General features: G+C 39.0%; 1 long non-coding RNA gene and 1 pseudogene across 2 annotated transcripts; one reads left to right on the forward strand and one right to left on the reverse strand.

The window, feature by feature from the left end:
- Positions 1-673: 673 nt before the first annotated feature.
- LOC120887521 (uncharacterized) lies at positions 674-19,633 on the reverse strand. Of its 2 annotated transcripts, XR_005730803.2 has the most exons (5): positions 19,213-19,633; positions 12,979-13,064; positions 11,166-11,232; positions 3,851-3,997; positions 674-965 (listed from the first exon to the last, which is right to left on the reverse strand). It is a non-coding gene; the product is annotated as an uncharacterized LOC120887521 (long non-coding RNA). The 2 variants fall into 2 exon arrangements; XR_013426569.1 differs by lacking the exons at positions 12,979-13,064; positions 19,213-19,633 and having other exon boundaries at positions 11,166-11,468.
- Positions 13,372-15,721, forward strand: LOC101954447 (cytochrome b-c1 complex subunit Rieske, mitochondrial pseudogene; annotated as a pseudogene).
- Positions 19,634-26,660: the final 7,027 nt, after the last annotated feature.

The following is a 26,660-nucleotide window of genomic DNA, read 5'->3' on the forward strand; positions in this document are numbered from 1 at the left end:
TGACTGAGGACCAATCAATAGTACTGAAGATCTCTACCTGGGTGAGGTGGATGTGGAAGCAGAGCAGCTGTGCAGATGGAGGTGGAGGGAAGCTCCTGAAGTCCATCTGGTTTTCCCATCCTGACACTGTGGACTTGGAAGACTGAATGACTGTGATGTCACATGGATTTTTTAGTTTCACTTCTAAGGAAGAGTTCTCTGGAACAAACCTTGCTGTGTCATTCCTTTTTCCCGTCAGGGGCAAGGCTTACTTGGAAGACGGAGCAGATTGCACATTGTCACATGCTATCTAAAGAACATTCCAGAAGGTGACATTTACCCAGGTAACCTTGGAGGATGCATAAGTCTTTGAAGTTCATGTTCACAAATGGAGTTTGCCCAGGAAGAGAGAATGGCATTTGAAGCAGGCCAATCCAATTAACAACATCCAACCACTGTTTGCTCCCCCGACCTAATTTTCTCACTGCTATCAAGGTGCAGGATAATATAATAGCATGCCTGACACTGAGGGTGGAGGGAAGGGGCAGGAACGCTGCCTAGTTTAGCCTCTAATGTGCTTTATAGTGTTCTTTACTTTTAAGAAACCTAAAATTTCAACTCAGACTCTCCTGACACTTTTGACTCTTTTTTCAAAATCAGTGGAAGAATCAAGAGTTGTACATACCACCATAACTGGCTTCAGTTTTTTACCTTTTTTTAAATGCTAGAGAACATACTTGCAGAAAAGAGCCCAGATGAGCCTCTGGCACCAAGAACTCTCATGAAGGAAGCATGCAAGTCCAACCATCACTGATCAGGAAAGTGCAGCCAGTACTCCAGGAGCCATTTCACATCGTGCTCCCTTCCAAAAATAACCATCCACCTGGTTTCTAATGGTGATGATTAGTTTTCTGCCTTTTCGGATTGTATATAGATGATGTTCTTTCACTTATAATGGGGTTTTATCCCAAGAAACACACCTGAAACTGAAAATAGAGATAGGAAATACATTTAATACATTTAACTTACCAAACATGTGGGCTTAGCAGGATGGGACACTGTAGAGCACTGCTTGTTTACTTTGGTGATAGCTGGCCTGACTGGGCACTGTGGCTCACTGCTGCTTCCAGCATTCTGGGAGAGTACTATCCACTATCAGTTGGCCAAGAAGAGATTAAAATTTAAAAATCGAAGTATGGTTTCTACTGAATGTGTGTCATTTTCACAGCATGGAAAATTTGAAAAATCATAAGCTGGAGACCTTCTGTATTATTAAGTAAACTCTTACAGGATGTTCTGGAGTCTGGCTTCTTCTGTTCAGCACTGGTGAGCATCAACTCTGTTGCTGCATACAGTCTGTCATTGCTGGGGTGTATTCTAGGGCAGGAAAACATCACATTGATCCATCCTACTTTTGATGGATGTTTGGGTTGAGTCCAGTTTTGCTCTGGGACTTTTTGACAACACACTCAGAGTCATGGGTTATGATTGATGAGTGCTGCTCCACGCTAATGACTTTGATTTATAGTCCAACTCTATTTTTGTGGGTACTGAGGATTGAGACCAGGGGTGTCTACCACTGAGCTGAATCCCCAGCTCTCTCTCTTTTTTAACACAAGGTTTCACCAAGTTGACCCAGCTGGCCTTTAACTTGTAATCCTCCTGCCTCAGCCTCCCAAGTCGCTGGAATTAATCAGCATGAGCCACTGGCCCAGTCAATTCTCCTCTACAGATTTTTAAGCACATGACCAAAAGCTTCACGCATTGTGCCTGTGTGCATCACACCAGCCAGACCTTAGTTACTCTTCTAGCAATCAAATCCCTTCACAACAAAAGGGAGAAGGAAGAATGGGTATTATGGGACAATTAGTTGTGTCTGTCACACATACCAAACTGGGCAGGAAGTTCTGAGTTCATTTACCATTATATCAGAGGTGCTTGCATACACACACACACACACACACACACACACACACACAAATGCTTTGATAATGCTAGAATAGCAGATGTAGTTCCAGATATTTCTGAACACAGGATTGGGTCTTTTTCACAAGAGAAAGATTAAACAGCTGAAGACTAGAATTTAGACTGCTCTTGGATTAGCAAGTCATCTTTAACTAGCTCAACCTTGTGTTTTAGATAAAACACAGATGATGCTGTGTGATCCTTGGTATGAGTCGGTAGCATTACATAAAACACATGACAGTGTCTAGTAGTACACAGAGCATGCTCAAAAATTATCTTCTCTTGAGTTTGGAAAAGTGTTGGCAATATCCATTGTGACATTAACTGGTCCTTTTTCTGCCCAATAACTGCCTGCGGTTCAAGCTGCACAACTGCTGATTTGCAAAACTGTTGGACATGAAAATTAGGTAATCCAACACATTTAATCCCTCATGCACTCTACATCTATGTCTAGACTAAGAAAAACTAACAGAAATTTGCTACCTAGACCTAACATTCACTTGTCAGGAATATCTTGGCTTTATCTTTGGTAAGCCAGTCTGTGTTTTGATCTGGGTGATACCAGCCACAGAGTCAAATCTGTTATTCAAATTTAATACTACTTACATTCTGGCATGTACTTCTGATTTTTCCCTTCAGTCTTTTTTTTTTTTTTTCCAGTACCAGGGATTGAACCCAGGGGCACTTCACCACTGAGCCACATCCCCCAGCCCTTTTTAATATTTTATTTAGAGATAGGGTCTCACTGAGTTGCTTAGGGCCTCACTTATTTGCTGAGGCTGGCTCTGAACTCACTATCCTCCTGCCTCAGCCTCCTGAGCCACTGGGATTACAGGCGTGCGCCACCACACCCAGCTCCCTTCATTCTTAATCATCTATCTCTTTTACATGATCCTGGTTTCTTGGCTTATTCATTTTTTTCTTTCTGGTACTCTCTCTTCTGGGGTTCTATAGTACCCTTTCATTGAATATTGTAATACTTTGTCTAGATATCTGTATTCTTCATCCTCAAAAAAAGGACTGTTCCTTATTGACCTTTGTAACCCTGATTTGCTTTTCTTTATTCATATTTTCTCTATTTTAACAATTATGCTCTTAAAAGTAGCCTAAAATGTTTTGTAGAATGAGATGGAATAAAAACTCAGAAGAAAGTTAGGTAGCCCAACCCATATGTATACAGCCTCAGAATATATTGTAAGCAACACTAAATGGGGAAAAAATAAGAAATCTGGCAGAAGCACCTGAATCAATGAATCAGAGTGAATATTACGAAGAACAGAACAAGTCACCTGACAAGATATAGGAAACTCAGCATTACTTCAAAATAGTCCTCATAAAGATGCATAATTTGAGTCCAATCAGGAGGAAACATCACAGAAGTGCACACTGCAGGCATTCTGCAAAGTAATTGGCCTATGACTTTCAAAAGTGCCAAAAGAGAAGCCAGAAGAGTTCTTCTACATCACAAGGGACCCAAACAGCCTCAGCAACTCACTGGAATGGCTAATTCTAAACTGGATTCTTTTGTTATATGGCTTCTCATTAGGACAATTGAAGAAACTTGAATGGGGCCCAAGAATGAGATGGTAGCAATGTGTCAATGTTAATTTCCTGAATTTGATGGTTGGTTATGCAGAATATCCTGGTGTGTAGGAAATCCACATGAATGTATTTGGGAATGAAGGGACATGAGATTGGCCACTTAGTCTCAAGGAAAATACTTCTTTGTAACTTTTGTGTATGGTCAAGATGGTTTAAAATAAAATTTTTATTTGAATAAAGTATTATTTTGGCAGTTTAAAAAACTTCTTTGTCTTAAAGTAGGGAGTTTTCCCATAAGGTCGCGCAGATGAGAAGAATCTTCATATCTAGATTGGCTTCATTAATTTCAAAATCAAATGCTTACATGAGGCCACATCTGTGTCAAGCTGAAACTGAGTACCTCAGGGCAGGTGGTCTTTTCTGCTGGTTTGATGGCTGGACTCCTCCAAGCCAGCTGCTGGATATGTCCCTGGCTGAGGGAGCGATGCAGAGCTTCATACATAATTTGACCCTGAGAGGAGGGGAGAAAACAGAATATAGACCTGATCACAGTTGGTTGTATTTTGAGGACTGTTCCCCTCAGATGTGTCGGTGGAGGTCCTAACCCCCAAGACCTCAGAGTGTGTCTGAATTTGCAGACAGGGTCCTTAAGGGGGTGATTAAGGTAAAATAAGGTTACCTAGGCAGGCCCTAACACAAATGACTGGTGTCTTTGTAAGAAAAAGGAAGTTAAGACATAGATGTGCACAGAGGGAAGGCCACATGAAGACACAGGAGAAAAAGCCATCTGCAAGGGCAGAGGCCTCAGCAAAACCAATCTGATAACATCTTGACCTCAGACATGGTCTCCAGAATTGTGAGAATATAAAAATTCTGTTGTTCAAGCCCCTTAGTCTGTGAGAGCCCAACTCACCTCCCTGTATCTAGATCCTACATGGGCTCCACCTCAGGGAATGTCCATGCCTCTCACTGTTGTCCACTAAACTTTGCCTTGAAAAAATCAACCAAGAGATTCTTATGCCTATATCTAATTAGTAAAGCCAGCACAATCGAAACTATCACGAATCCAGATGGAAACACAGGCAAAAGCAAAGGCTTCTTAATGTATGTTTACATTTCCAAGACACTGCCAGAATGTTTTCCATTGTACTTGTACCATTTTGTGTTTATAAGCAATGATGTATGAGACTTCTAGTTACTTCGTATCCTTGCCACTGTCTGGTGCTGCCACTCTTTTCAATTTTAGTCATTCTGGCAGGTGTGTAGCAAAATTTCACTGAGGTTACATTGACCTTTAAATGCTGGGTGGCAATTCCCCTTCAATATATTTATCCCAAAGAAATAACTGCAGTATGATTTGTTTGTTTTCAGGCCCTTTAAAAATCTGTATTAAAAATAAAATTCCACTTCAGACATGGTAGCACACACTTGTAAATGTGTTTTTAATAACCAGCAGCTCAGGTGGCTGAGGCAGGAGGATTGCAAATTAAGAAAAGCCTCAGCAATTTAACCTTAATCTTGGCCTTCTTAGACTCCAGAAGAAATAAATGTGTGTTGTTTATAAGCCATCAAGCTATGGTATTTTTGATATAGCAGCCCTGACAAACTGAGAGCAGGGAAAAAGCCTATACAAAACACAAAATCATTTCCTGGAAGAGGTAAACTTAAACTTTTCAAGTACCTTTCAGCTTCAAAAGCGGACATAAAACGTATTGTGAAACACTAAACTAACTCTGAAATAAAATAAAATAGGGCCTCTGCTTCTTACCATCAAAGCTAGATGACAAAGTAAAGATAGCTTAAGCATGTTTTGTTTATGGTATGCCAAGCAAGGAAAAAAGTCTCTTGACCTTGACATTTTCCTTATTTTTTGAAAGATCTAACACAAAGTCAGCTTGGTAGTCTGCTTTGTAATATTGATTAAAAATTAGCAGCCACATCGATGTAGCAGCTCAATTCACAATAGCTAAACTATGAAACCAACCTAGATGCCCTTCAACGGATGAATGGATAAAGAAAACATGGTTCATATACACAATGGAATATCACTTAGCCTTAAAGAGGAATGAAATTGTGGCATTTATAGATGAATGGATGGAACTAGAGAATATCATGCTAAGTGAAATAAGCCAATCCCCAAACACCAAAAGCTGAATGTTGTCTCTGATTAGCAGATACTGATCCAAAGTGGGATGAGGGATAGGGAAGAATGAAGGAACTTTGGTTTGTGTAGAGGGGAGGGAGGGAGGGGTGGGGCTGTGGGGATAGGAAGGGTAGAATGAGACAGACACTATTACCCTATATACACGGATAATTACATTACTGGAGTGACTCTGCACCATGTACAGCCACAGGAATGAGAAGCTGTGATCCATTTGTGTACAATATGTCAAAATGCATTGTACTGTAAATAAATTTTAAAAATTAGTATTATGTCATTACCAAAAAAACAAAATGATAGCTCCTTATTCATATTTTTTTCAGAAATCAAATATGTAAAGTGTAAAGACATGACCCTCAAAGATATTCAAAAAATATAATGGAATAAAGTTGTTTCCCTAGGACATACATGTATCCTTCCAAGGGGATGTTCCTAAATTCTCCCACATGACCTACAGGGTCAATGCAATCCCAGTCAAGAGCCCATTGCCCACCAGACCTACCCTCCACCCCAGTACTAAGGATTGAATTCTACCACTGAGCTACATCCCAGATCTTCTTTTAAATTTTATTTTAAGTCATGTTCATGATAAATTGCCCAGGCCAGCCTCCTGTATCAGCCTCCCAAGTAGCTGGGACTACAAGTGTTCATTGTATGACCAAAACAGCAGGCTTTTTTCTGTAATAATTGATATGCTGATTGTAAATGTTTAATTAAATGTTTAATGAAAATGCAAAGGACCAAAAATAAAATAAACAAACAAAAACAAAACCGGAGGGGGATACAAATTTAGAGCACTTATGTTATCTGATTCTGTAATCATCAGCGTAATGGCAAAAGGACACAGTGGCATTAATAATAGATATAAAGATGAATGAACAGAATTGAGTGATAAAAATTCATGCACATACAATCAATTGTCTTCAAGAGGATAGAAACTTTTTAATAACCAGAGCCAGAGTAAATACTGCATGGAAAAAAAATAACTACAATCCCTACTTGACATCAAACAAAGAAAAAAATTATGCCCCATCTCTTTTCCTTAGATTCCTCATCCATGGACTCAACCAACTGAAGATAAAAAATATTCTGGAAAAAAAAGTGCATCTATACTGAACATGTACAAACATTTTCTCCTTTCATTAGTCCCTAAATGATACAGTTTAACAATTATTTCCATTGACATGTGTATTGTATTAGTTAATATGTATAATCTAAAACCAAGTTAGAATATATGGAAGGACATGAATGAGTTATATACAAAGACTATGCCAATTCATAAGACATAAGTATCCATGATTTTGTATCCATGGGGGTCCTGAAACCAATTCCCCACACATAATGAGAGAGGACTGTAAAATGGGTCAAAGACTCCAACATGAAAGCTAAAACTACAATACTTACAAAGAAGAAAAAAGAAAAATGAAGGAAAACACAGTAAAAAAAATTGCAAGCTTGGGATAGGCAAAATTTCTTATGACAAAAATACACAAAACAGTAAAAATAAACAATAGTCAGGCATAGTGGTGCATGCCTGTTATCCCAGCAACTCAGGAGGCTGAGGCAGTAAGATAGGAAGTGCAAGGCCAACCTTGGCAATTTAGCAAGACTCTAAGCAACTTAGTGATACCCTGTCTCAAACTAAAAATTATAAAGGAATATGGATGTAGCTCAGTGGTAAAGCACCCCTGGCATCAATCCCTAGTACCAAAAAGAAAAAAAAAGTGGAGGGTGGGGAGACAGAAATATAAATGATAAATTGACTATATCTAAACAAACAAACAAAAAAACACCTGTTCTTCAAAAGGTGCTTTTAATGTATAAAATACTAAATCACAGATTAGGAGGAAATATCCTCAATATGTATATCTGATAAAAGAAATTCAATCCAAGAACAAATAAGAATTTATATTACAACTCAATAATAAGGGAGGAAGCAATTTTAAAAAATTTAAAAAGAGCAAAAGATGAGGACATAAAATAAGATACCTGTTTCAGTCAGCTTTTTCACTGCTGTGATGAAAAGACTCTACCAGAACAACTGTAGAGGAGGAAAAGTTGATTTGGGGGCTCACAGTTTTAGAGGTATTAGGCAGCTGGCTTCATTCCTTAGGGCTTGAGATGAGACAGAACATAATGGCAGAAGGGTGTGGTAGAGGGAAGCAGCTCACGATGATGATCAGGAAGCAGAGAGAAAGACTTTTACTTTCCAGATACAAATATACCCTACAGGCACACCTCTAATGACCCACCACCTCCAGCCACACTCTACCCACCTTCAGCTCCCACTTGGTAAATCCCATCAGGGAAGCATTCACTGATTGAGTTAGGTTCTCATAATGCAATCATTTCTTCTCTATACCATCTTACATTGTCTCATGCATGTCTCACACCTCACATCTAAACCACAACAATATCCAAGTGATCAATAAGCATGTGAAAATATGCTCCACATTTCAATCAAGAGGGAAATGGAATTTTAAACCACAATGTGATACTAGATATTTCCATTCAGTAGAATGGCTAAATGGCTAAAATTAAAGACTCGCTGTATCCAAGTGTTAGTGAGAAAGCGGAACAACTAGAATGCTTGAAAAATATAAAATGGAACAGCCACTGTAGAAAACAGGCCGTCAGTTTACTTTAAAGGCTATGTATAAAAACATACACTCACGACATGACCCAGCGATTCCTCGCCTACTTTTATACTTGAAGAATATAAAAGCACGTGTTCACACAAAGAGGGAGTGTGTGTGTGTGTGTGTGTGTGTGTGCACACACGCGCACAGAATATGTACAGCAGCTTTATTCATAAAGGCCACATCTGGAAACAACCCAAGCGTCCACTAGTAGATGAAAGGATAAGAAAACTTGTGGCATATTTATACAAAGGCATACTGCTCAGCAACAGAATGGACTCAGCTACTGAAAAACAGAACAACAAAGAAGAATCTCAGAACATCACACTGAGTGAAAGAAGCCAGACAGGACTATTGGCTATTGGGGATGCAAATCAAATCAAGATGGCGCCTGGCAGTTTGCCAGAAGGAGTGGTTTGTGAAGCAACGCCAGCAAGCCATTAAAATGATGGGGATTCCTTATTGGCTGACTGCTGTATCTAGATGATGTTAATTAAGTTAAACTGTGTGTAATTAGTTAGGTATATGTACCTCTGCTGTCCCGCAGAGAGGCGGCTCCTGTTACCTTGGGTGCCCGCTACTTTGAGTTCTCGCTCAGTTCTCGCTGAGTTCACTGGCAATAAAGTAGTTTCCATTTCAACCTTCAAGTCGCTTGTCACCTCCCGGTTATTTGTGCCCAGCGGGACTGTGGCAATTGGCTTTACGATCAAATCTATAAAATGTTCTAAGACAGGCAAAGTGAGAGTATAGTGGCAGAATCAGATCAGTGGTTGGTTATGGAGTTGGGTTTCGTCTACCAAAGAACACAGAAGTTTCTGCACTGATGGAAATGTTCTGTACTTTGACAGTAGTGCTGGTAACAATGTCCAAGACTCAAGGAATGGTACAATTAAGCTTGTACACTATTGTATATGAATTAAATTTCAATGTAGAAAGTAAGGCTAGAGCTGAAGAGTGAAAAATGTGGAGCTAAGTCATATGTCCTAACAATTTGACAACTAAAACTCAGTTCCAAAGTAAAAAATAATTTCCACTAAAATAAAAAAAAATTACACCATCAAATCTTTGCAAGGACAATTATATCCCTAGTCTTGAGGGAGATGCAGAAGGGCTTAGGCAGCCAGGGAAGGATGGAAAGTGAGGAGGTTGGGGGCAGAGCCAGACAAAGGAGCATGGAGAGGGTCTTCTGATGAGGTCAACTTCCTACTTGATGAAAGCACTCGTGGACACAAGCGAGGACCCAATCAGACAGACACTTCTGTACTAGTGCTCCTAAGTAGGGGATCCAGCAGAAATACTAAAACAGACACGTACACAGAGGGGGCACCAATCAGTAATAGGAGAATATGGACAGGGGAGGAGAGAAGGAAAGGAGGCATTCCAGAGACCATAAAAAGAACAGGCCAAAACTTCCCCACGGGATTCCCAGCTCTGGGTCTCCTTCTCTTCAGAGAAGTCTATTTCTGTTGATTTTGCAATAAATCTGACGCTCACTTGCTATCTCTGTGTTCTGTTCTTCAATTTTTTGCTGGATGGAGTCAAAGAAATGAGTATCCCTAGACAATAACAGTCACTTGTTGATCAGAATGAAAAGGGCCAACAGTATTACCAGCAAAACAGATTCTGATTAAAATTAATAAGACTATATTTTACTCAAGGAATTACAGTGAAAAAACAAATTCCCTAGTACACAAGATGCTGAGATGTATTCAAGGCAGACTTGCTTTCCAGACATGGTGAAAGACTAGTCCAGGTGAGGCCTGTTCTTCCTTATTCCAGCTGAAAAAGTCATGTGCCCACAAGATACCACACCAGCCCAAACCCTTAACAGGCTACTCACTATAGTAAAGTGATGAGAAGGTCAACTAACACAGGGCACTGAAACACAGCATCTCAATTCATGCAACTGCTTTGACTCAATAATCATAATGAGAATGGCTAGACTTGGTGATAAATAGTTAATGATTTAAAAGACGTTAACAGCCAGCAAACAGGTTTTCATGGCTAAAGTAGATTCTGGAAACAGTTATGAATCCCAAGTAAACAAATAATAATAGGGTTAGATATTTCTATTTCACCCTCAGTAGTCACCACAATAATCTAATTTCACTTATAGCAACCATTTTAACTTATTGTAAACAGAAAGCCTGATTAACAGTAGGAGATATGTATAACCTGGCATTTATGTAAGGAAAAATCAGAGTGTTGATTTTTAAACTCTCTTCCTACCTTCTAGTGAAAGTATTTTACTCCCTTTAAATGTATAGCTAAATCTCTACATCTTAGTTTTAGTACAGTCTAGCTCCAAGAACGTAAAATACCAACTGTCAAAAAGGGTGGAGTAGGTCAAATAATACTTGAATGAGATTGATTAATAATTCTGAGATTGCAGCCAGGTGTGTGTGTGTGCAGACTGTAATCCCAGCGATCTGGGAAGCTGAGTTGGGGACGGCAAATTCCAGGTCAGCCTCAGCAACTTAATGAGACCAGTCTCAAAATTAAAAAAATAAATAAATAAATAAAAAGGACTGGAGATGAGGCTCAGTGACAAAGCACCCAATACTCAAAATAAAGCAACAACAACAAAAATAGATTGTGAAAACACACACAAGTAACTGTTTTACCTCTGAATAAGTAGAGATTGGAGAATCTAGTGAGGAGAACTATACTCCAGTGCCCAAGACACATGCAAAATTAAAATCTCAAGAATATTCTCATGAAGGACAAATGTGGCTTGTTTTCAGATCAAAACATACCAGGAAATTTCTTTAGAAAGTAGAAATGGTATGGAAGACACTATCTGTAAAATTGAATTTTATGGTTCATGAGTAGCTGCCACTTCTAATGCCCTTTTCTAGGTGCTAAAGAATGTTCCTTACCTTTCCTGACATAGATGGTTTCACTTTCTTGAAAGCTTCTACAAAGTATGACTAATCTTGAGTTGACCTGTGGAGCAAATTCACAAATAGACACACCTCAGTAGAGTCCATTGACCATAGATTATTAGTTTCTCTTGAAGGTGTTCAAGGCTTCAAGGGAAAACTGAGGAGATGAGTAACGAAATGAGCTCTTTTCCAGAAGAATATTCAAGCCTGATATATTCTGCTCATCAATTTTTTGTTTGTTTTTTCAGTACTAGGCCTCGTACATTCTAGGCAAGTGCTCTACCACTGACCTACATGCCTATCCCTGCTTATTAGATTTTAATCCAGTGCTGACCAAGGAGATTTACCATTCAAAAACAGTTAACACTTTGTAGGACTTCCTTGTGCTGATTAATTCAACTCAATAATGATGTTTATGAAGAACCTGATTTTTTTTTTTTTAGGATACTTCAAATAAATTTAACTGGGGATGAATAATAGAATCCCAATTAAGACTGCATAACATGATTAGATACATCATGACATATTTTATATTATATAAAATAGCACAATACTGGATCAGATGAGGATTTCTTTATAAGTTTAGGGGCCATTCACAAGTAACTGAAATAAAGGAGCTAAACGTTAAACATGGCTTAGTTTAGAATGTTAATATGGCAATTTACGTGATAACAAGTTATACTTAAAATATAAAACTTTCTACTCAGATACTACAGTATATTTACCTAAAAGTAAAATAAAATAATTGTTGAATATATCAAATGAATCTGGATAATATCATTGATTTTGGCTTCATAAGACACCAATACAAAGTCCCTAAAGGCCAGGTAGCTAGAAATGAAAACTGTAGCAAAACAGGGGTGTCAGAATTTGTTATATGTAAGACAACACCCAAACAAATTATTAATAGCAACCCAATATATGTGCTAGGGTCTGTTAATTTTATTTACTAAACATATATCAGAAAGGTGATTCAGCTCTTGGGTAGTATACCTGATTTTTATTTTACAAGATATTCTAATTTTGCTTATTAATATATCACCTATTTCCAAAAGGCATGGAATGTAGCTTATAATAAATGCAGTTCAGATCATTGAAACTTAAAGTTAACCCCAAAACAAAACAAAACACCTGGGGACTTCATAATGAAGATGTGTGTTGACACATCTAGGCAAAGCATGTGTTGCTGTAACTGTAAACAAACTTAGCTCTAAGATTTTTGGTAGCTAAAGAAAAATTGAAAGAACAGTACAAATATAAAAGGACATCTTTTGAATAAAAAGAGAGCACTACAGATTTAAAGTGCACATAAATACATGTGTTTTTGGTTTGTATATGTTTTTGTGGTGCTGGGATGGACCCCAGGGCCTTATGCATGCTAGCCAGCCCATTTTTGTATTTTGAAAGGAAAGACTCAATATATATGGAAAGTTACTCAATTTTCACCTTTTGCCTGTTTTTAACAGGCAAGAAGATAACATTTTAGATGAGTGCTTCCAGAATGGATAAGTGGAACAATCATGACGGAGACAGTGAATGGACCTATCTGCCCTTACTTAATCACTTGTGTATGATAAGATACAATTCTGTTGATTTTAGAGAGGCACTGATTAACTTTGCTATTATTATACTGTCATTAACAGAGGTTATATAATATTCCAGAACAGCTTCTAAAGTTCTCATTTTGAAATGTAAGCTTTATTATCACAGAGAATAGATCCTAGAAAATAGTCATTTTCCAGTACAATTTTGGTTTTAACTATTCAAAGTGATACATTAAATTAAGAGATTGTGGAGAGAATTGTACCTTTTCCATTTCCCTCATCAGCCTTGCTAGTTCTAATCTCAGTGCAGAGAGAAGCTTCTTCTATCAAAGCAGAGAGGTCTGCACTCCTGAAATGAAATAAGTGTTCTTGTTTATTTATTCTTAGATACTGCAAAAGCCCAGGAAGAAATCAGGTGGCAATTTTATATTGTCATATATTAAACAATCAGGAACCAAACTGATGACCAATAAAGTTGGGACAAACTGATGAGGATCAGTAGGAAAGAACATTTAGCTTTCACTTAAAATGTTTCTAATCTTTAGAAAAAGGAGAAGCATGCAGGAAGCAATGCAATGAGAAATAAACCTTTTCATCCTAAGTGCCACAGAAACTAAGATTCATATAAACTTTCCGCCAGAAGGACCGAAAATGTGATGGCTGGAGCCTCTTGGACTACATATGGAAATCAAATATATGGATGTTTGAGCAACGAGAAGAAAAAGCCAGAATTTCTGACACCCAACAGCAGTATTTTCCATGGACTGCTTATATCTAGACTATTATACAAGGGAGAAATAAATTGCTATCTTCTTTAATATAGTGTTGTTGTTGTTGTTGTTGTCACTAAGCTGTGTTTTTACTAATGAAACTTGGATAGTTTAGGGATGAATAAGCCTATGTTGAACCTATGCCATGTGCCTCTACTGTATATAACCTGTAAGAAACGAGCATCTCCTCCTCTCTTCCCAGTACACGAATCTGTTTGCAGAGCACAGTGAGAATCTAAAGCCCAGGACATGAAGGATAATTAGTTTCTCAGGAGAAAAATCTATGCTGACACAGATTGACATTGTTTTGTTTGTTTGTTTTTGGTACTGGGTATTGAACCCAGGGGTGCTTTACCACCAAATTACATCTCTCAGTTCCTTTTATTTATTTTTTATTTTTTTGTTTTGAGACAGGGTCTCACTGACTTGCTGAGACTGACCTCAAACTTACGATCTTCCTGCTTCAGCCTCCGAAATCACTGGGATTACAGACGTTGTGTCACGGCAACCAGCAGTATTAAGTTATCTGTCAAGTTAACGGACTTTGCTTGTGCTATTGGCAAATATGGAAAAATGAGATGCTATGTAATGATAATTATAAATGGAAGAATGCCAGTTTCTCAGCAAAACATAATAAAAAAGTAAAAAATCCAGCCAATAAAAACTTACATGCAATTTATTGTAGCATTTTCCCCTTATAAGAGCTGTGCTAAAGTGATGACTAGCACCTTTGTATATTACATAATGCCTAAAGTAAGGTTATATAAAAAATCATTGAGATGGCTCCAAGTGGAAAAGGGGAAAACAAAGCCTAGAAAGTCTTGAAGCACTTGATTCAGCTCAAGTTTCATGGAAACACCATAACAAGCCTTCATTTATGTAATTAATTCATGTAACAGCAGCAAGTCAGCACAGCATGAGGTCAATGAAAGACATTGGTGTTGATAGGTTTTGCAACATTACAGCTTTAAAATGATTCATAAAGGTTCTTTGAGAGAGAATTTGAATTTTGCAATTAAAAATTTTTCATTTCTGGACACTGAAGTTATTTATTATACAAATCACACAATATATAAAGTTCAAGACTAATAGAGCTTAACTTACTAACCAAATACAACATTTCCGTTGGCTAAGTGTGAGATTATTATATTATTGAAGAATTATAACCAGATAGTGCACAGGGTTCATGCCTGTAATCCCAGCTACCTAGAAAGCTGAGGCAAGAGGATCGCAAGTTTTAGGTCAGCTTCAGCAACTTAGTGAGACCCTAAGCAACTTAGCAACACTCTGCCTTAAAATGAAAAAATAAGGCTCAGGTTCGGTCCTGTCACCCATGTCCCGCGGGGTGGCGGATGCACTGCGACCTCTGTGCAGACCACAATGCCCACCATCCCCTGAGCCGCCTGTGCTGGACGTGAAGCCACCCTTCCTGTGCCAGGAGTCGCTGAGTGGCCAGGCCTTGGGCCGGCCTTTGGTCGCCTGCGTGGGCCTCAATGTACCTGCTTCTGTTCGTTATTCCCACACGGATGTCAAAGTGCCTGATTTCTCTATCGTTGCTCCGAAGTGTTAGATAGCACAAAGTCTTCAAAAGAGGGCAGCCAGACTAGAAAAGGATTCTCCTATTTGGTGACTGCTGCAGCTACTGTGGGTGTTGCATATGCCGCCAAGAATGTTCTCTCCCAGTTTGTTTCCAGCATGAGTGCTTCTGCTGATGGATTGGCCATGTCGAAAATTGAAATCAAGTTATCTGATATTCCAGAAGCCAAGGACGTAGCTTTCAACTGGAGAGGCAAACCCCTCTTTGTGCGCCACAGAACCAAGAAGGAGATTGACCAGGAAGCTGCTATTGAAGTGTCCCAATGGCGGGACCCACAGCAGGATTTGGATCCAGTGAAGAAACCTGAATGGGTTATCCGGATAGGCATTTGTACTCATCTTGGTTGTGTACCCATTGCAAATGCAGGAGATTTTGGTGGTCATTACTGCCCTTGCCATGGGTCACACTATGATGCATCAGGCAGGATCAGGAAGGGGCCTGTGCCTCTCAGCCTTGAAGTTCTCTCCTATGAGTTCACCAGTGATGCTATAGTGATTGTTGGTTAGAGACTTTGAACTAAAGTCCTAGGCTGCTTTCATTTTTCACATCACCTCTGAAGAGTTGAGGGCAAGCCTCCTGTACTTCTAAGTTGGTTGATTTGAAATATTTAAGAATTGTTAATAGTGTACTTGCAAATGTGAAGTAAATTGAATTTAATATTGAATGCTTACAAGCATTCACTTAATACAGCTACTGTTAAACATTGTTAAAAAAATAAAATATAAAAAGGGCTGTGGCTGTGTGCTTCTGGTTTCAATCCTTAGTACTCCCCCCCACCAAAAAAATAAAATCATATACATCCTGGGGTATTTGTACCTCCCGTAATATTAAAGTTAATATTGGTGCAGACACTATTAACTAAGGCAAACAGGTAGCTGAAGCCTGTGGTAGTAAAATGCCTCTCAAAGTGTGATGACAATAATAGTAAAATTCAAAATTTGTATCATCAACTTTAACCCTACCCTCTTTATGAACTGACACCCCATTTGGTATAATCCTCAAGACTTGGCACAGGGTAATTTCTGACATCAAAACTGCCTCAGTCACTCACAGAAAACTACAAACAACTCATTTAAATCTCCTACTCAAAGAAGTGAGATCATTTAATCAAAGACTGCTATTGAAACAAGGACTTAGAGGCTGCTTTTGCTAAAAGCACTGACTCCTGAATTTATTTGGATGCCTGATGGTTAACTGGAAACAGGATACAAACTTGGCATCTCTGCCTCCATTTTGCATCTGTCTCCTTTTCTCTGAGTCATTCTCTCCCACAGTAACTTTGGCTTCCAGGAATAACGGGTCTGATGGATAAATCATACATCCAAGTGCATAAACATGACATTAAGTTATCTTAGTGTGAAATATCAGCCCTGCTGGGAATTCTGTCAGAAAGCCAGGTCAGGGGTGGAGTCATCACCTTGTGCAATCACCAGCCTTTCAGGGCCCCCAGCAGGGCCTGTTCAAGACCTGCAAGACCTGCATGGCACAACTCTCCACTGCTATGTGAGGCCTCATCTGAATCAGGAAAGTGTTCATTGCCCACTCAATCCCTTTTGGGAAACAAACTCTGTTCTGAGGTGAAGGATGCTGTGCTAAAGGGTCAAACTGCATGAGCCCTAAGCATTTTTTTAGTGTAAATGATTTCCAGCTTAGTCAGGCTAGAGAATAACCCTGCAGAGGGTAGGGGTGCAATAGTGATGGAAGGAAGCAAAAGGGAGCTTTTGTGGATCTGGTAATGCTTTCTATTTTTTAATATGTGGTCAATGTACATAATATACAATTTTACCATCCAACCATTTTAAGCATTCCATTCAGTGGCATTTGATATGCCCACATTGGTGAGCAACCATTAACACTCTCCATTTCCAGAACCTTTTTTTGTCTTCCATAAATGAAATTTTGTCCCCATTAAACACTAGGTCACCTCTCACTCTGGCCCCTGTCCCCAGTCCCTGGTAACCACCATTCTACTGTCTCCTTCCATGAACATCCTTTCTTGATCTAGAGGCTTCCTTTGTAATGATTTATAAAGCTGGACACTTAATGTTCACTTTTCCCCATGTCCATTTTGCCTCAATAAAGAAGACCTAAAATGAGGAAATTATATTGGACTTGGCATCAGAAATCTGAGTTCCGAGTTTCAACTGAATGCATCTTTGGGAAGTTCCTTAATTTTTATTATTTTAAAAATGTTTTGAGGGGCCTGGGGATGTGGCTCAAGTGATAGCGCGCTCGCCTGGCATGCGTGCGGCCTGGGTTCAATCCTCAGCACCACATGCAAACAAAGATGTTGTGTCCACAGAAAACTAAGAAATAAATATTAAAAAATTCTCTCTCTCTCTCTCTCTCTCTCTCTCTCTCTTAAAAAAAAAAAAAGAGTGCTGGTCTCCAGCTAGAACAATAACTTTTAATTCCTTCCTCCTTGGGTTCTTTTTTTTTAAAAAAAATGTTTTGATCATTGAAGGAGATAGTACTTTATCTCCAATTGAGTGCATATAATTTCGTGTTATATTGGGGGGGAAGTAGAGAAATGCTTTGAACAGTGATGGTGAACATATCACAGGGATTACTGCAGTGGAGAAGAGCTGAGACCTTCCAAGCAATTACTAAGATAGAAATTTGCTGGAACACAACTCATTGATATCTCCAGCCACCACTGTAGAGGTGTGGAGTGAGAGGGTGGGTGCTATCTAGGAAGGCATGAGCTGTTATGAGAGGTTTAATGTTCATAAAATCTCTCAGCCTTACCTTGACTATCACATAGCACATGGTTCTTTCCAATGTATATTCCATGTGCTATTGGAGATTTTTACCTCAAACCATCTGCTGCCTTATTCAATCAAAAATCCAATCACAAGAAATAAATTCACCAGGGATAATTCTTCTTTTCTCCTCAATATAAATTCTACTCCTAGGATGAGCACTAAACTTTCACAAAGTCCTGTGTCCCTTCAGAGAGCATTTCTCTGGCCTTTTATATCACTGTTATGAACATACTGGCTTTGAGTCATGTCCTCACAGTTTACATAAGAGAACGATCCGGCTCAGTCTGAGGGATTGAGGATCTTCAGGGATATTGTCAAAGGCACTGTACATAGCATTTTCACATGCTCTTCACGAAAATCCAGAGGAGGAATTTTTCTTTACCATTGGCATACTGGGAGCAGCTATGAGTTTTCAATACTTAGGGTTCCCTTTGTTTAAGTAAAATATTTTTCCAAAGAAAGCTCAATATATAACGAGACACCATAAATAAGTGAGATGGGTTTTGAACTTTTTAAGAAAACTACTTATCAATTTAGACATTCTTGGAATTTTTCTAATTCATAGCAAATTAATCATTTAGAAAAACAAATAGTTTGAAAAATACCCTCACTTAAAAGAAAGTAACAAACTTCCCTTTCTTGGAAGCATGAGGGATGGCCTACATGCCATACTTCTAAAAATTTCCAAAGCAACATTATTTTCCTGTTAGTAGAAATAAGGGCTGGAAATCTTTTTTTTTTTTTTTTGTACCAGAATTGAACCCAGGATGCTTATCCATATCCCCGGACATTTTTATGTTTTATTTTTGAGACAGGGTCTTGATAAATTGCTAAGGGCCTCACTAAATTGCTGAGGCTGGCTTTGAACTTAAAATCCTCCAGCCTCAGCCTCCTGAGTTGTTGGGATTACAGGCATGAGTCACCACGAAGGGCTGAAGAATCTTTGTGTCATTAAAATCTAAATACTCTTAATTGAAATGTGGCAATGTTTCCAAACTGTAGTAAGAGGGAATAAAACAAATGAATTCTACTTATTCTCCAGTGAGGGCAATCAGAAAAAATTTTAACATCATATTTAAAAGTTTATAGGGCTAGTGCCTAAATCCCAGCAGCTCAGGAGGCTGGGGCAGGAGGATCATAAGTTCAAAGCCAATCTTAACAATTTAGCAAGTCCCTAAGCAACTCAGCGAAATCCTGTCTCTAAATAAAATATGAAAAAGAGATAGGGATGTGGCTCAGTGATTAAGCACCCCTGGGTTCAATCCCTGGTACCAAATTTTTAAAAATATCTTTAAAGTTTGTAAGTATTTTGGGTGCCAAGGCCAATGTCTCGGCTTGGCACCAGAATCACGAGCTACCACACACCTTTGTAGGTTCAAACAGCAATTCTTTATTCCAGCTCTCACACCGCCTCCACACAGGTCCAGGGGCAATCTCGTTCTGCCGTCTCCCGCACAATTCACCTACTCCACGAGGCTATCTCCAAATCCCATTTTTATCTCACGAGAACTCAACGGGAACAAGCAACAGGAACACCCTAATCCCAGCAATAATCTTCAACCTCTAACTTCCCTAAAACCCATTATCTTAAACTGGCAACGCCTTAAACTCAAGGAGCCGGTTACTTCCTCAAACCGGATCAGCTCTAAACCCGGATCCGCCTTGGTCCTTGAGCAAGGTCACCTTATTAAAGCATGCATGCAATGTCCCATCGAATGTCCTCTAAGCAGCATGGGGTACGCTTGGCAAGGAAATTTCGATGCGTCATTCCTACTTGGTAATGGCCCTCAGCATTTGGGGAATCATTTATTGAAATGGTACTAGAATATGAAATATTAAGAACTTTTTGTAATAACTTGGTTTTCCTTCACTATTTGTTTTACTATATATATTTTAATAAAGGCTCTAATGACATTTCAAGTTGGAGACTACATAAAGCTGAGCCAAAGGAATTGTAAGAAGAAGAAAAATAGTTTTTTAGTAAGTATGGTCCAAAAATACTATATAATTCTACTTGTCTGGGGTGCATTGAGAAGGCAAATTCAGAGACACAAATGCCAAATAAAATATCTGAAAGAGTAGAAATGTCACCCTTGTCCTTCTTGAAGAAAGTTAGATTTCAAAACATACTAAGAACTTCCTCTCACTCATAGGTCTTTTCAGACTTTAAAGACTGAATCTTGGTGGGACTGCAAATTGGTGCGACCAATCTGGAAAGCAGTATGGAGATTCCTTAGAAAACTTGGAAGGGAACCACCATTTGACACAGCTATCCCACTCCTCGGTTTATATCCAAAGATCTTAAAATACTACATGACACAGCCACATCAATGTTTATACCAACACAATTCACAAAAGCTAAACTGTGGAACCAACCTAGATGCCCTTCAGTAGATGAATGGATAAAGAAACTGTGGTATATATACACAATGGAATATTACTCAGCATTAAAAGAGAATAAAATCATGGCATTTGCAGGTAAATAGGTGGAGTTGAAGAATATCATGCTAAGTGAAGTAAAACAATCCCAAAAAACCAAAGGCCGAATGTTTTCTCTGATAAGTGGATGCTGATCCATAGTGGACATGTGGGGGTGGGGGTGGGGGGAGCACTGGAGGAATGGAGGAACTTTGGATGGGGCAAAGGGGAGGGAGGGGAAGGAAGGGGACATGGGAGAAAGAAAGATGATGGAATAAGATGGACATCACTATCCTACGTACATGTACGGAGACACTAATGGTGTGACTCTGTGTACAACTAGAGAGATGAAAAATTATGCTTTATATGTTTATTATGAGTCAAAATGCATTCTGCTGTCATGTATAACAAATTAGAATAAATAAATTAATGAGAGTTTTATCTTACTCTCTCTGTAATATTTTAGATATTAATAGAAAAAGGGAAAATAACATAAAATAATGTGGGGAGTATTAACATAAAAAGATGGAAAACATTGAAACCAAAGGGTTTAAACATTGAAAATGCCAATTCTTCTTCTTTTTGTTTGATTCACAAAGAATGTACATGAACAGAAATCTGACTTATGGGCTGTCCCCTTGGAATGACATCTTCTCTTTCCTCTACCTGTGCCATGCTTTAGCCATCAGCGATCTTTAAACAAAAGCATTTGTGGCCTCTGGAGGGAGGAGGGTAGATGAGAATGTAGCTGCAGTGTAAGCCACTCTCCTCAGAGGCACCAGGGCCAGGTAGGGCAGGAGGTGTGGCTAGGTATGTATCCTGTGCCTCCTGAGCAGTTCTGTCAAGTGGGATCCTAAGGGTAAAAACACCTGGATTTTTTTTTTCCTGAATAGGGATTGAACCCAGGGGCACCCTACCACAAGACAGAGTCTTGCTAGGTTGCCCAGGCTGACCTTGAACTGCGATCCTCCTGTCTCAGCCTCCCAAGTATCTGGAATTACAGGTGTGTACCACTGTGCCTGGCTACACATGGAATTTAAGCATTAAAACAAACAAACAACAACAACAACAACAACAAAAAAACACTCTAAAGTAAAAGAGAAAAAACTCCCCAGAACCCACACGTGGTTAGCACACACAGATGTTGAAACTGAGAAGGGCCTAAGCCACAGTGCTACAGAAGTTGCTTTCAAAGCCAAATTGATTTTATATGAAAATGTCTCTTTGGGGTTTTTCCTTTCCTTCATATTCAAAACTCTGTGGTTGGAGGCTGTAGGCCTTTTCCATCTAATTCTCAGCTCCTCTCTAACCTCCACATTTATGCCAGGTGATTCTTCTTGCAAACAGACAGAATATGCACATACATCATCAGGATAGAAAATCTGGAAACATGAAGCAGCTGAGAAAGAGAAAAGCAGCCCCCAACATCCAGCAAGTGGCCTGAGATGTTCAGGTGGGCCCTCACAGGGAAACTGTGGCATTCTACTGACTGGAAATAATCCCTCAGAACATGACTTCAGACAAAGCCACCATGTGACCCTGATGGATCAAGACAACAAGACTACTCTGTAATGTCTGAGCATGGACACACAAGATAGAAATGACCAAACAATCCCCCACCCTAGCCAACAGAAAGAACTGCTGTTTCTTTACCAATCACAGGTCTTTCTCCCTTCTAGGTAACTTAAGAGGATACCAACCCACAGAATGACAGCTGCTTTCTGACAACAATTGAGAGCAAGTCCCCATAATAAACCCTTCCCAAATCTAACATAAACCCCAAACATTTAAGTCCTTTCTAACAGGCTCTTACTCAAATGCCCCCTTCCCCAGTTATCTTGGAGTGTGTTCACTCTCTTGTAAAAACAGGCCTCACATGTTCAACTATGTTCCTGGTGCTCATTGGCTGGACAGCAGGGACACAGCCAAAACCAAAACCAAAAACAAAAACAAAAAGCCTATAATCCCACCCACACAACAAGCACAATTAATATTTCTGTGCATTTTCTTCTTGACTTTTTTCTTTATACTTCTACAATAGAGTTGAAGTTGCTAGGCTACTTTCCTTTGGATTAATATGTCTGCTATTGTTTCATTCATATGATTTTTTTCATCTGAAAGCAAGCTCCTTATTGCTAAGGACTATGTCTTATGTTTCTTGGTCTGTTCAATGGTACACATAGAATCAAGGATATACTGAATTTTTAGTGAGCACTTGTGACTAAAACAGCACTCACATTAGATAAGTATTCTATTATCTTTTTTTTTTCATTTTATCTTTTTTTTAATCTTTTTTTTTTTAATGTGGTGCTGAGAATTGAACCCTGTGCCTCATGCATGCTAGGCGAGCAAGCTACCACTTGAGCCACATCCCCAGCCCCTCATTTTATCTTGGATGTACATACTTTGTGCATTCAGCCCTTGTGTGAGGACTGACAATTTTGGCAAGTAGCACTGAAATAGCCTTACAGATGAAGGAAGTATAAAGTTGTGTCATAGGGTGTGTACTATGGAGGAAATGAAATGTATTTGGAAATATGAGTTGATCATACTTCTGGGTCCAAATCTGTAAGGCTTGAAATAGCACAGGCCTCTCCTTTGGCCTGTGTCGAAATGGACAGCACTCTATTGGTTCTCTTTAACTGGTGACATCCTGCAGGCAAAAAAGTGTGTCATCTTCATTATGTTATCATGACTACAGGAATTTCATAGGAACAAACTGGGTGTGTGTGATTGTGTGCTTATTTGTATAAGCATGCATTATATACACATACATTAACCAAGGCAAACAAAATCTCATTACCAAAGTTCCCAACGACAGAGCCAGGGAAAGGGAGAGAGGTATGCCAGGATGCATTGCTCATCAAACTTGCTTGATACAGAGAAACAAGTATGCACAAGAAAAGCAGGCTTTGTTGAACTTGCCATTACTAGCACTTTGGATTGAGTCATTCTGTGGATTGTGTCGGCTCTCCTATGCATTATAGGATGATTCAAAGCAGTACCACTCCCCTTTCTGGTGACAAATATCCCCAGACAGTACCAAATGTTTCCTAACATGTGAAGTGGGATGATATTACAGTTTGAATCTAGAGATTCCAGAAGTTCTCATGTTTTGAAAAGTTCTCCTGTTTTAAAAATATATTCTCTAATACAGAAAGGTTCAATGGTGGGGCTTTTAGGTAATGATTAAGTCAGAAGTGCTGTTATCTCTGCAGTGGATTAATCCATTTGATGGATTAATAATTTGAATGGGTTACTGGGTGATAACTGTAGGCAAGTGGGGCATGGTTGGAGGAAGAAACTCATGAGGGGGGGGCGGATGTACCTTGGAGATTATATTTTGTCTCTGGCGCTCCTCTCCCTCCCTCCCTCTCTCCCTCTCCCTCTCACTCTCTGGTTCCTGGCTGCCATTAGCTGACCAGTTTTCCTGTGCCATGCCCTTTTACCATGATTTTTTGTCTCATCTTAGGCTCAGAGCAACAGAGTTGGATTGAAACCACAGAGCCCAAATACACTTGTCTTCCCTAAGTTTTTCTTCTCAGATACTTTGGTCACAGTGATGCAAAGCTGACTAACACAGACGGTGATAAACTGTCCTGACAAATAGTGAATAAAGCAACCTGTTCTCATGGCTTAGACTACCAGCAATGTGGTGATGACGGGCAAAATTATAATCCAACCAGAGGACTCTCTTGATCTTTTAACCATGGAGCCAATCTCCTGTTAGACATCATCACTTGGGTAATATTCATGCTTCTGAAACCCCAGTAGCTTATCTTGCAGATCTCTGATCCTGATGGACACAACTCTCAGTCATCCAAGCTGAGAATTTACCTGCCTTCTTCTCCTCCCTCAACTCAACACTTTATCCAATGTCCTATTAATTAAAGCCTTTAAACAGTTTCTTTCTGAGTCCCTTGTGCTATTCTCTGACACTGCCTTAGTTCTGGTATGTTGAATTTCAGTTTGGGGTTGCACCATCTTGTCCTCCATTAGTGGGAGCTTTTTAACCCACAAAGCTGACCAGCCTTCTCATCTGTCCTCCCTTCTCTTGGAGATTGTTATGAACATGATTACATGCAGTTTTAGGTTATGATGGCCCATGAAAATTGGATCATGGTCTTCCCTTGCCAACACCCAAAGAACTAAAAAGTTAAAAAATTTACCCCAAGCAACCAAATAAAGAAAGGGAAAAACCTCTACATGTTACAAATGTTGAAAGTGGAGGGGAATAAAAAGGGAAACTTAGTGGGTGGCTCATAACCAAGCCTCCATCCCTGGAAAGAGCACTGCAGAAAGAGAGTAAAGCAGCAAAATCTTGTGAATGTCCACTGATACTCAAATATGAAGAGAAGCAGCCTGAGGAGAAGATATCCCTACAGAAGGTTAAAGAAAGTTCTCAGACACACCCATCACGGGATTTCAACAGAATCAGGAGGAACTACCAAGTTATAACATTCCCCATGGCGTTGTGCAACCATGGGGCACAGTGCCAGATGAGTGAGATCACCAGAGTGGGGCAGGCGTCAGACCTCTGTAACATGGGCAGTGGCCAGCCTCTCATTGGGAGGTTCTTCTTCCTGCCCAGGAAGATGTAAGCCACCCTAAAACATGAGGTCATGTGTATATACATATATGTCCATGTAATATATACACAAATGTATATGTGTGTATGCATGTATATACATGTATATATGCATATATTATACATATATATGTAATACACACACACACACACACACACACATGGAATAAAATCTGGGCACTGGAAGAAGTGAAGTACAAGAATGCTGATTATCTGATTAATTGAACTAATGTGCATTAAAAAAAATGTGTGCCAAAAAATTATGTCTTTATCTGTTCATTGACTTTCTTAATTTTTTTTTAATCTTTAGAGTGTTACTTTAGAAATGTGAATCTGTTGGGGCTGGAGTTGTGGCTTAGTGGTAAAGCACTTGCCTAGCATGTGTGAGGCACTGGGTTCAATTCTCAGCACCATATATAAAGAAATGAATAAAATAAAGATCCACCAACATCTAAAAGAATATTTAAAAAAAAAGAAATGTGAATCTGTTGTTGAAAAGAAACATTTACCAGAAGTTTAATAATCTCTTTCATTTTGTTCTTTTAATTTTCAAATCAAATTAACTTTATTTATTTTTTAAATATATATATATATATATATATATATATATATATATATAGAGAGAGAGAGAGAGAGAGAGAGAGAGAGAAGTTTTTTAAAATATTTATTTCTTAGTTTTCAGCGGATACAACATCTTTGTTTGTATGTGGTGCTGAGGATCGAACCCAAGCCGCACGCATGCCAGGCGAGCGTGCTACCGCTTGAGCCACATCCCCAGCCTGAATTAACTTTATTTAAATAATGTGTTTAAGTTTATTTCCCCTCCTCACTCACTCAGCCATCCCCATCCACTAACCCTGCTCATGGAGATGTTTGCAAAGGTGTTATCCTAAGTAGGGAGATACATTATTTTGCAGTGTTGCAATCTAGGGTGCTTTGCTTCCTTCTTTGTATCTTGCATGCATCGCTTATTATTTGTTTAAGCCAAACCTGTGTAGGCATCTTCAAAATTGGCATATGCCAAAATAGAGAATAGAATTCAACATGGGGGTTTCAAAATTCAGTTTTTCTCTGATGCTTTTAATGGACCTATTATCTATTTACTTTCCAGCTGCAAAAGTTTGTATTCAATTTCAAATATTATCTGGTGATAATTCTTCTAAAGCAACAAATATTAAAGAAATATGTGATCAGAATGAACTTTCAAATATAGGAGTTGAGTATTTAACTTCAAATATCCTTCTGCTAGGGGTTTAGATCTGGAGTGCCTCCCATCAGCCAAAGCTCATGTGTTAGGCAATGTTCACAGATGAAAAGATTAGACTATGAGAGTTCTGACTTCATTAGTGGATTAATAATTTGAATAGACTACTGGGTGGTTTCTATAGGTGTGTGAGGCATGACTGGAGGAAGTAGGGCACTGGGGGAATGGCCTTGTGGACTGAATCTGTACCTCGCCCCTTCTTCCCTGGTTTTCTCTCTTCCCCTGCTTTTCACCTGCCATGAGCTGAGCATCTTTTCCCCACCACATCCTTCCACCATGCCTCAGGTCTAGATCAGGGACAGAGATCTCTGAAACCATGAAAATTGTCTTCCTTTAAGTTATTCTTGTCAGGTATTTTGATCATAGTGATGAAAAGCTGACTAACATACCTTCATTTAGTTTACCTTTATATTGAATAAATAAAGATAAAAATGGACAATATCTTCAATCATCAACAACAGTTCATCTTCGTTGGGAGATATAAATATTGGATTTGACCAAGGATGAGTCTGTCAACCTCTCCCTAGACTTTTTTTTTTTCTT

The sequence above is a fragment of the Ictidomys tridecemlineatus genome, chromosome 10 (assembly GCF_052094955.1).
Source record: "Ictidomys tridecemlineatus isolate mIctTri1 chromosome 10, mIctTri1.hap1, whole genome shotgun sequence".
Taxonomy (NCBI): Eukaryota; Metazoa; Chordata; class Mammalia; order Rodentia; family Sciuridae; genus Ictidomys; species Ictidomys tridecemlineatus.